Source organism: Etheostoma cragini, chromosome 9 (assembly GCF_013103735.1).
Source record: "Etheostoma cragini isolate CJK2018 chromosome 9, CSU_Ecrag_1.0, whole genome shotgun sequence".
In the NCBI taxonomy this organism is placed as follows: domain Eukaryota; kingdom Metazoa; phylum Chordata; class Actinopteri; order Perciformes; family Percidae; genus Etheostoma; species Etheostoma cragini.
In genome coordinates, this window is record NC_048415.1 from 1,461,880 (window position 1) to 1,468,670 (window position 6,791).

General features: G+C 38.7%; 1 long non-coding RNA gene across 1 annotated transcript; it reads right to left on the reverse strand.

The window, feature by feature from the left end:
- Positions 1-1,251: 1,251 nt before the first annotated feature.
- Positions 1,252-4,208, reverse strand: LOC117949938. The gene is made up of 4 exons (XR_004657765.1): positions 4,056-4,208; positions 2,559-2,682; positions 2,322-2,477; positions 1,252-1,265 (listed from the first exon to the last, which is right to left on the reverse strand). It is a non-coding gene; the product is annotated as an uncharacterized LOC117949938 (long non-coding RNA).
- Positions 4,209-6,791: the final 2,583 nt, after the last annotated feature.

Below are 6,791 nucleotides of genomic sequence, written 5' to 3' on the forward strand. Positions count from 1 at the left end.
GTCGTCTGGGCAGTGGTGGAAGCTGTAGTTGGGGCAGCGGTGGCTGCTGTCGTTGGGGCAGCTGTTGCAGCTGTTGTCAGGGCAGCTGTTGCAACAGTTGTTGGGGCAGGGGTTGAAGCTGTCGTTGTGGCAGCGCTGGCAGTTGTTGTCGGGGCAGCGGTTGAAGCTGTAGTTGGGGAAGCGGTGGCAGCTGTCGTTGGGGCAGCAGTTGGAGCTGTTGTTGCGGCAGCGGTGGCAAATGTAGTTGGGACAGCGGTTGTAGCTGTTGTCAGGGCAAAGGTGGCAGCTGTTGTTGGGGCAGCGGTGGCAGCTGTCGTTGGGGCAGCAGTTGGAGCTGTAGTTGGGGCAGCGGTGGCAGCTGTCGTTGGGGCAGCAGTTGGAGCTGTAGTTGGGGCAGCGGTGGCAGCTGTTGTTTGGGCAGTGGTGGCAGCTGTCGTCGGGGCAGCGGTGACAGCTGTAGTTGGGGCTGCAATTGTAGTTGTTATGGGAGTATTACACCCATTGGTCCCACAACAGGACAAACCGCTGACGTTACCAAACGTTTCCAAGAAAGGTAAGGTACCCAGGCTGCCAGCAGCTGCACACACGCTTGGAGATGCACAGCCCAAGGCTGAACCAGTGTTAGACCCACTCGTCACTGTAGAGGAAAATCACTTTTTCACTTTGCAGGTCCTATTGTTGTCAATAAGCTTATTTCAGGAAGAAATGTTTAGATCATTCACTTAATTCAAATGAGCAATATCACAATGTAAACTTACATGTGAAGTTTCACAAGTAAAGTACTTTATACATATACTTGTATAGTGTTCAATTTTTACATAAAATGTATGTCAATCGGATGCAAACATATTAACTGATTGAGGTGGTGCTAATTTTAACATCTTTACTCACTGTTGGCTGTGATTATCATACCATAAATTCCTACTATGTAAACTAACAAGTCACTGTAACTGTCATTAAAATATTGTGCAGTAAAAAGTACAATGTCTTTCTCTGTAATGTGTTGGATTATCTCTATAACGTACCATATGATAGAATTGCTCAAAATTGTTTCTTTACTTTCCTCCCTTGGTTGATTTCTAATTTTTTTGAAATACTTTAGGGTAGTATAACACATTTCTTTTAAATTATGTATGATCCAGACTTACCAGTTGCTTTAAAACAGGTGTTATTCACTCCTGAACACGGAACCGCCAATGTGGATTGAGAGATGAAAGGGTTATAAATGGTGCATTCTAGTTGCTTCCCATCCTGATCAGCAGGGACTGAAAGAGAAAAGAATAAACAGTTACAGTTATTGTTCCAAAATAAACATTTTACGTGTCACAAGATGGCAGGATGTCCTATCTATCTCATTTCTTCTTATCCCAAAAGGTGCCCTAAGCGATGTCCCGCTTTTAGGCTACAACATTTTTTGTCACACACAGCAAACATCTCCTCACTATCTGCTAGCTGCCTGTCCCCAGAACCACTTTAAAAAAAACACGGTCTCTGTAGACAGCCCAGGGTCCACTTATGGCAATAAAAACAAACTGCGCCAATTTACACCACCAGGATTCCAGGATTTGGGGGTGGGGTTGGGAGGATAGTGCACGTGCACATGAAGGGTGGTGGGGAGGGGAGGAGAGAAAAGCGTGAAGAGGGAATTAGCAACAGGAGATCTGTCCTAGCCTCCGTTTTGTTTGACAATACTTTGAAGGTCAACAAGAAGTGTCGTCACCCAGCATCGCTTAGAGCACCTTTTAAAGTTACTAATATTATGCTCATTTTCTAATTCATAACTGTGATTAGAGATTGTACCAGAATAGGTTGACATGGTTTAATTTTCAAAAAACATATTTTTGCTGCAGCTCCTCTTTTCACCCTGTGTGTTGAGCTCTCTGTTTTAGCTACAGAGTGAGCAACACACGTCTGTTCAATTTCTGTTGGAAGTCACACATGCTCAGTAACTAGGTAAGGACTACTAGCCAGTCAGAAGCAGAGTATGAGGGCCCTGACAGTACCTAGGTAAGGACTACTAGCCAGTCAGAAGCAGAGTATGAGGGCGTGCCACGGTAGCAGCTAGGTGAGGTAAGTAACGTGTTACAGTGACACACGTTTGTCTCTGAAGTAAAGGCTGGACTACAACACAGCTGTTTGGAGCAGTTTGTGAACAGTGTTTTCTGTTGGAGATGGTAAGTCCCATTATGGACTTTGGGCTTTTTCACTTTGTAAACCTCTAACATGCACAAAAAAGATATATAACACTTTAAAGTAAATTGAAAAAGCCAAAAAGCATAATATGAACACTGTCAACAAGCCACATATCCCTCTGTACTTACAAGGTAGAGTTTCTATGTTGCAGTTGTCTGTGTTGCAGCACTCAGCAAATGCAATTGCACCCTCACCACCCACGCTGACTGAATACGTCTGAGTGCCTGTGGTTGGACAAAGGGAGGACGATGCACACGCCTGGTAGATTTGCCCTGTTGAAGTTGCTAAAGAATCAAAAGTTCAGTTTGTTAATGTTGACGGAGAGCACACATAGATCACAGTACACATATTTAAATGAGAAGTACTAGATGACAAATAAATGACTACCTAGAATGACAGCTAGTATACAAGACGTCTCTGAGGAACATGTTACTGGTACTGTGGTTGAACACTGCTGAGTTGTACAAGTTTCACACTGAAGTGCTCCCGCTGCAATGGGGAGAAAAAACAGTCAACGGTGATCACATCTCAAATGTTTGATCTAATTTCTGATTCTAAATGACACAAGGTTGTAATAGTTATAAATGCTTCAACCCTCATGTTGTCTTCCCATCAAGATTGAAAATCACCGTATGGTATGGATAATCACCTTATCACCGTTTTTAACTTTTTCTTACGTTTTTGTCTCTTTTTTCAACACTTTTTTCCAATGTTTGTCACTTTTTTGACGTTTAACTCTACTCAACACTAACTTATTAACTTGAGTTTACAATTATTTTTGGAATTTATTTATTTTTGTTTTATTAATTTATTTGACAGGGAGAGTGTACATTAATTAACATTGCTGTAAATGCACCAGAATTAGCCAAAAGGCTATTTTTCCTCGGTTGTCCCTGGACAGATCTTAAAATTGTCTACCTTAAAAAAATAAATAATAAGAAATCTACAGTCAACAGTACAAAAAAAACTCATCAAATCCGGTTGATAAATACAGTGTACAAATGTAATACAGACATTAGTGAAAAAAAATACTAATAATTATACTACACATTGACACAATAGAGACCGAAGTGGCAGCACGGTTGGGTTGAATGAAAATACAATTCTTCTTAATGGTCAATAAACCTCATTAATAGCAAATTCTACCTAATGTTTGAGTTAGAAAAGCAGAAATTAGGAATTATTCAGACTAAAATTAAAGGAATGGATGTTGATGATAATCACAGACTGGAATATGTCAACTTTTACTCAATACTATTTTATTAAAAAACACTTCCATTTGTTTTACAATGCTATAAAATTGAATAAGACGCCCCAAAATTAATGAACGTAGAGATTTGTACTTGGCAAAGAGCGTTGGGTGGAATCAATCATGTTATTTTGGGGAATTAAAGAACATTGACACAGGAAAACGGGACAATTTGACCCGAGGACAAGATGAGGGTTAGGTGTCTAATATGCACCAAAGTGCTCTTAACTTTGCGTACAGAAAAGTCTTATTATGTATGTATATTGCAAATATAATGTACACAATGGTATATGTATTGAATGTAATTCATGTCTTTCTCCTTTTTTGTTGTATTTCTTATTCTATTATGTCTGTAATTGTTTCCTACCTCTTCAGACTGCTTCGGTTACTTCTGTACAGTAACATGCAAAAATGTTCCCGCTTGGGATAAAGTTTTTATCATATATATAATTATTAGGATATGAAATTTTTCTCAATCAATTAATTAAATCATCTGGTGATATACTGTAAACAGTACAATTTAAAATCTTTTCTAAACTACCGTTCTGGTAAAATTAATAAACAGGCTCGATTTTTCCTGCAGAAACAATATTGTAAGAATACGTAAAGTTACCCGTGCTGGAGAGCGCCCAGATGAGAGTCAGAGAAAGGATCAGCTTCATCATGACGAACAGGTAAGTACTGAAGAGGAGTTTTCCTGATGGTGGTACTACACCTTCACAGCACGGCTACGCTTTATATACAGTTCAGAGGAATGCATTTATGAGGTCTTTTCGCACGTGAGCGCGAAGGCCTCAGGGATTGGGTGTGTTCCAATTGTTTAAGTACCGTACATACTTTTTGTATTTTTAAGAACATCATGTAAACACCCCTTTCAACACCCTTTTTCAATGTTGCCAATGTTTACGTCAATAATGAGAACCTACTTTTTTTTTGGATTGAATTTGTTTGGATTGTTTTCTACTTCTCTAGAACCCATACCCTTTACTAATGCAGTATGTCAGACAGGTTTGTTGTTTTGAGTCATTGTAAATGTTCTGAGAGGGAGGGACAAGTCTGACACACAATAAAGAAATGTCCTAACTCAAATTTTATTATCCCATCACTGACTTTGCATGCGCTTCTTGTTTTTCATCATGTACAATGTTGTGAGACTGGCAACCCTTCTGTACACTCCGTTCAATGATGCCATTACTTGTCTAGACTGCATTGCTTCCCATTGCGAGATACATTCAGAACTATTCATTTAACTTGATTATATGCCAGATTATATGGTCTAATAAGATCTCCAACAATGAACTGTACAAGAAAACCAGAAGCTGGAGCATAAACTAATTACCGAGGCCTACCACATTTAACATAGTCACTACATAAAGCCATTTCAATCACTTGTTTGCAGATATGCTAAGGTTTATTGTACATATATAATCATATATTGTCTTAGAAGCTGAGACTCCATCATTATAGAATATTTTTTGAAAAATTGTAAAGAAGCCAAGACAATCCCCCCGAAGGAGTCTAGAGAAGAGAAAGACCCAAGGTGCTTTATTGTCCTTTATTGTTGTTATTGTTGTTAATATTATAATATTATTGTTATTTTTGTCAGTAGCAGTAGGTAGGCCTACTATTATTACTAGGCAGTAGCACCAGACTTCTAATGTAAGCTTGCAGGCATTATTATTATTATTATCATCATCAGCATCATCATCATCATCATCATTATAATAATGATTATTATTAAATAATAATAAAGAACGGCGAATAAGCACTTTACTGCAAACTTAGCAAATTTAGCATCCATTCCTTGTCAGCTACAGCCTGTCCCAAAAAATGAAAACTTACTAAACGTCAGGTCTTTGGCAGGAAAATCATTTTCAATCAATGATTTTATTATTAATCACAATCTAGATTTTATGTTTTTAACTGGAACCTGGTTAGACCATAATAACAGGTGGTGTTCTCATCGAGTCAGCCCCCCCTAACTTCAGTTTTGTGACCGAGAATAGAGTGAATAAGAAAGGAGGTGGAGTCTACAACATTGTCTACAAACACCATTTTGTTTAATGACTCATTCCACTGTACGCAAATATGTTATGGAAATTATGCTTCTTTTGAATGTCGCCCTTCAGTTCAGGTCTTCCCCTCAAGCGATATTTCTAAATATCTACAGGCCACCGAAATATTGCGCAACCTTCATTGATGACGTCACTGAACTGCTGTCTATAATCTGTATTAACTTTGATTGTGTTATCATTGCAGGTGACTTTAACATTCATGTTGACAACACCCAGGACAGGAGGAGAAGACCTCCCAAGTTCCCATTTTTTAGAACTTAATGTAAACACCCCTTTCCACACCCTTTTTCAATGTTGCCAATGTTTACAACAATAATGAGTACATACTTTGTTTTTTTATTGAATTTTTTGTTAATTGTTTTTTTCTTCTCAAGTTACCCTTTACTAATGCAGTATGTCAGACAGGTTTGTTGTTTAGAGTCATTGTAAATGTTCTGAGTGGGAGGGACAAGTCAGACACACATTAAAGAAATGTCCTAAGTCAAATTTTATTATCCCATCACCAACTTTGCATGTGCTTCTTGTGTTAAATCATACACAATGTTGTAAAACTGGCAACCCTTCTGTTCAATCCGTTCAATGATGCCACAACTTATCTAGACTGTATTGCATTCCACTGAAAGTTAATTTTAAAACTATTCATTTAACTTGGGAATATTCCAGATTTTTGGTCTAATAAGATCTCCAACAATGGACTGTACAAGAAAACGAGAAGCTGCAGCATCACCAAGGAGATTACGCCTGAGAGGGCTGGGGCACGTGTCTAGGATGGAGCAGGGACGCATCACATAAGTCACCTTAAGATGGACACGTCCTGGAGAATGAAAACCTGGGAGACCCAAAACCACCTGGCGCAAAACTGTGACCCAAGAGCTGGAACAGATAAACCTGTCCTGGGGAGAGGCCCCACCATGCTGCCAGGGATCCAATGCAATGGAGAATGCTCATTGAAGCCTTACATGTGCTGGTCATTCAAAAAAGTGAAATTTGTATATTATTGTACTCATTCATCACACACAGTGATATATTTCAAATGTTCATTATATATAATATAATTGTACATAACTGACAACTATTGAAAACCCCAAATTCAGTATCTCATAAAATTAGAATATTCTGACAAGGTTCAATATTGAAGACATCTGGTCCCACACTCTGATCAGCTAATTAACTCAAAACACTTGCAATGGCCTTTAAAAACCTCTTGAAAACCACTTGAAAATATATGATTTTCTCGCCTAAATTTTTAACCTTAAAAAAGTGCTGCAGTTTCC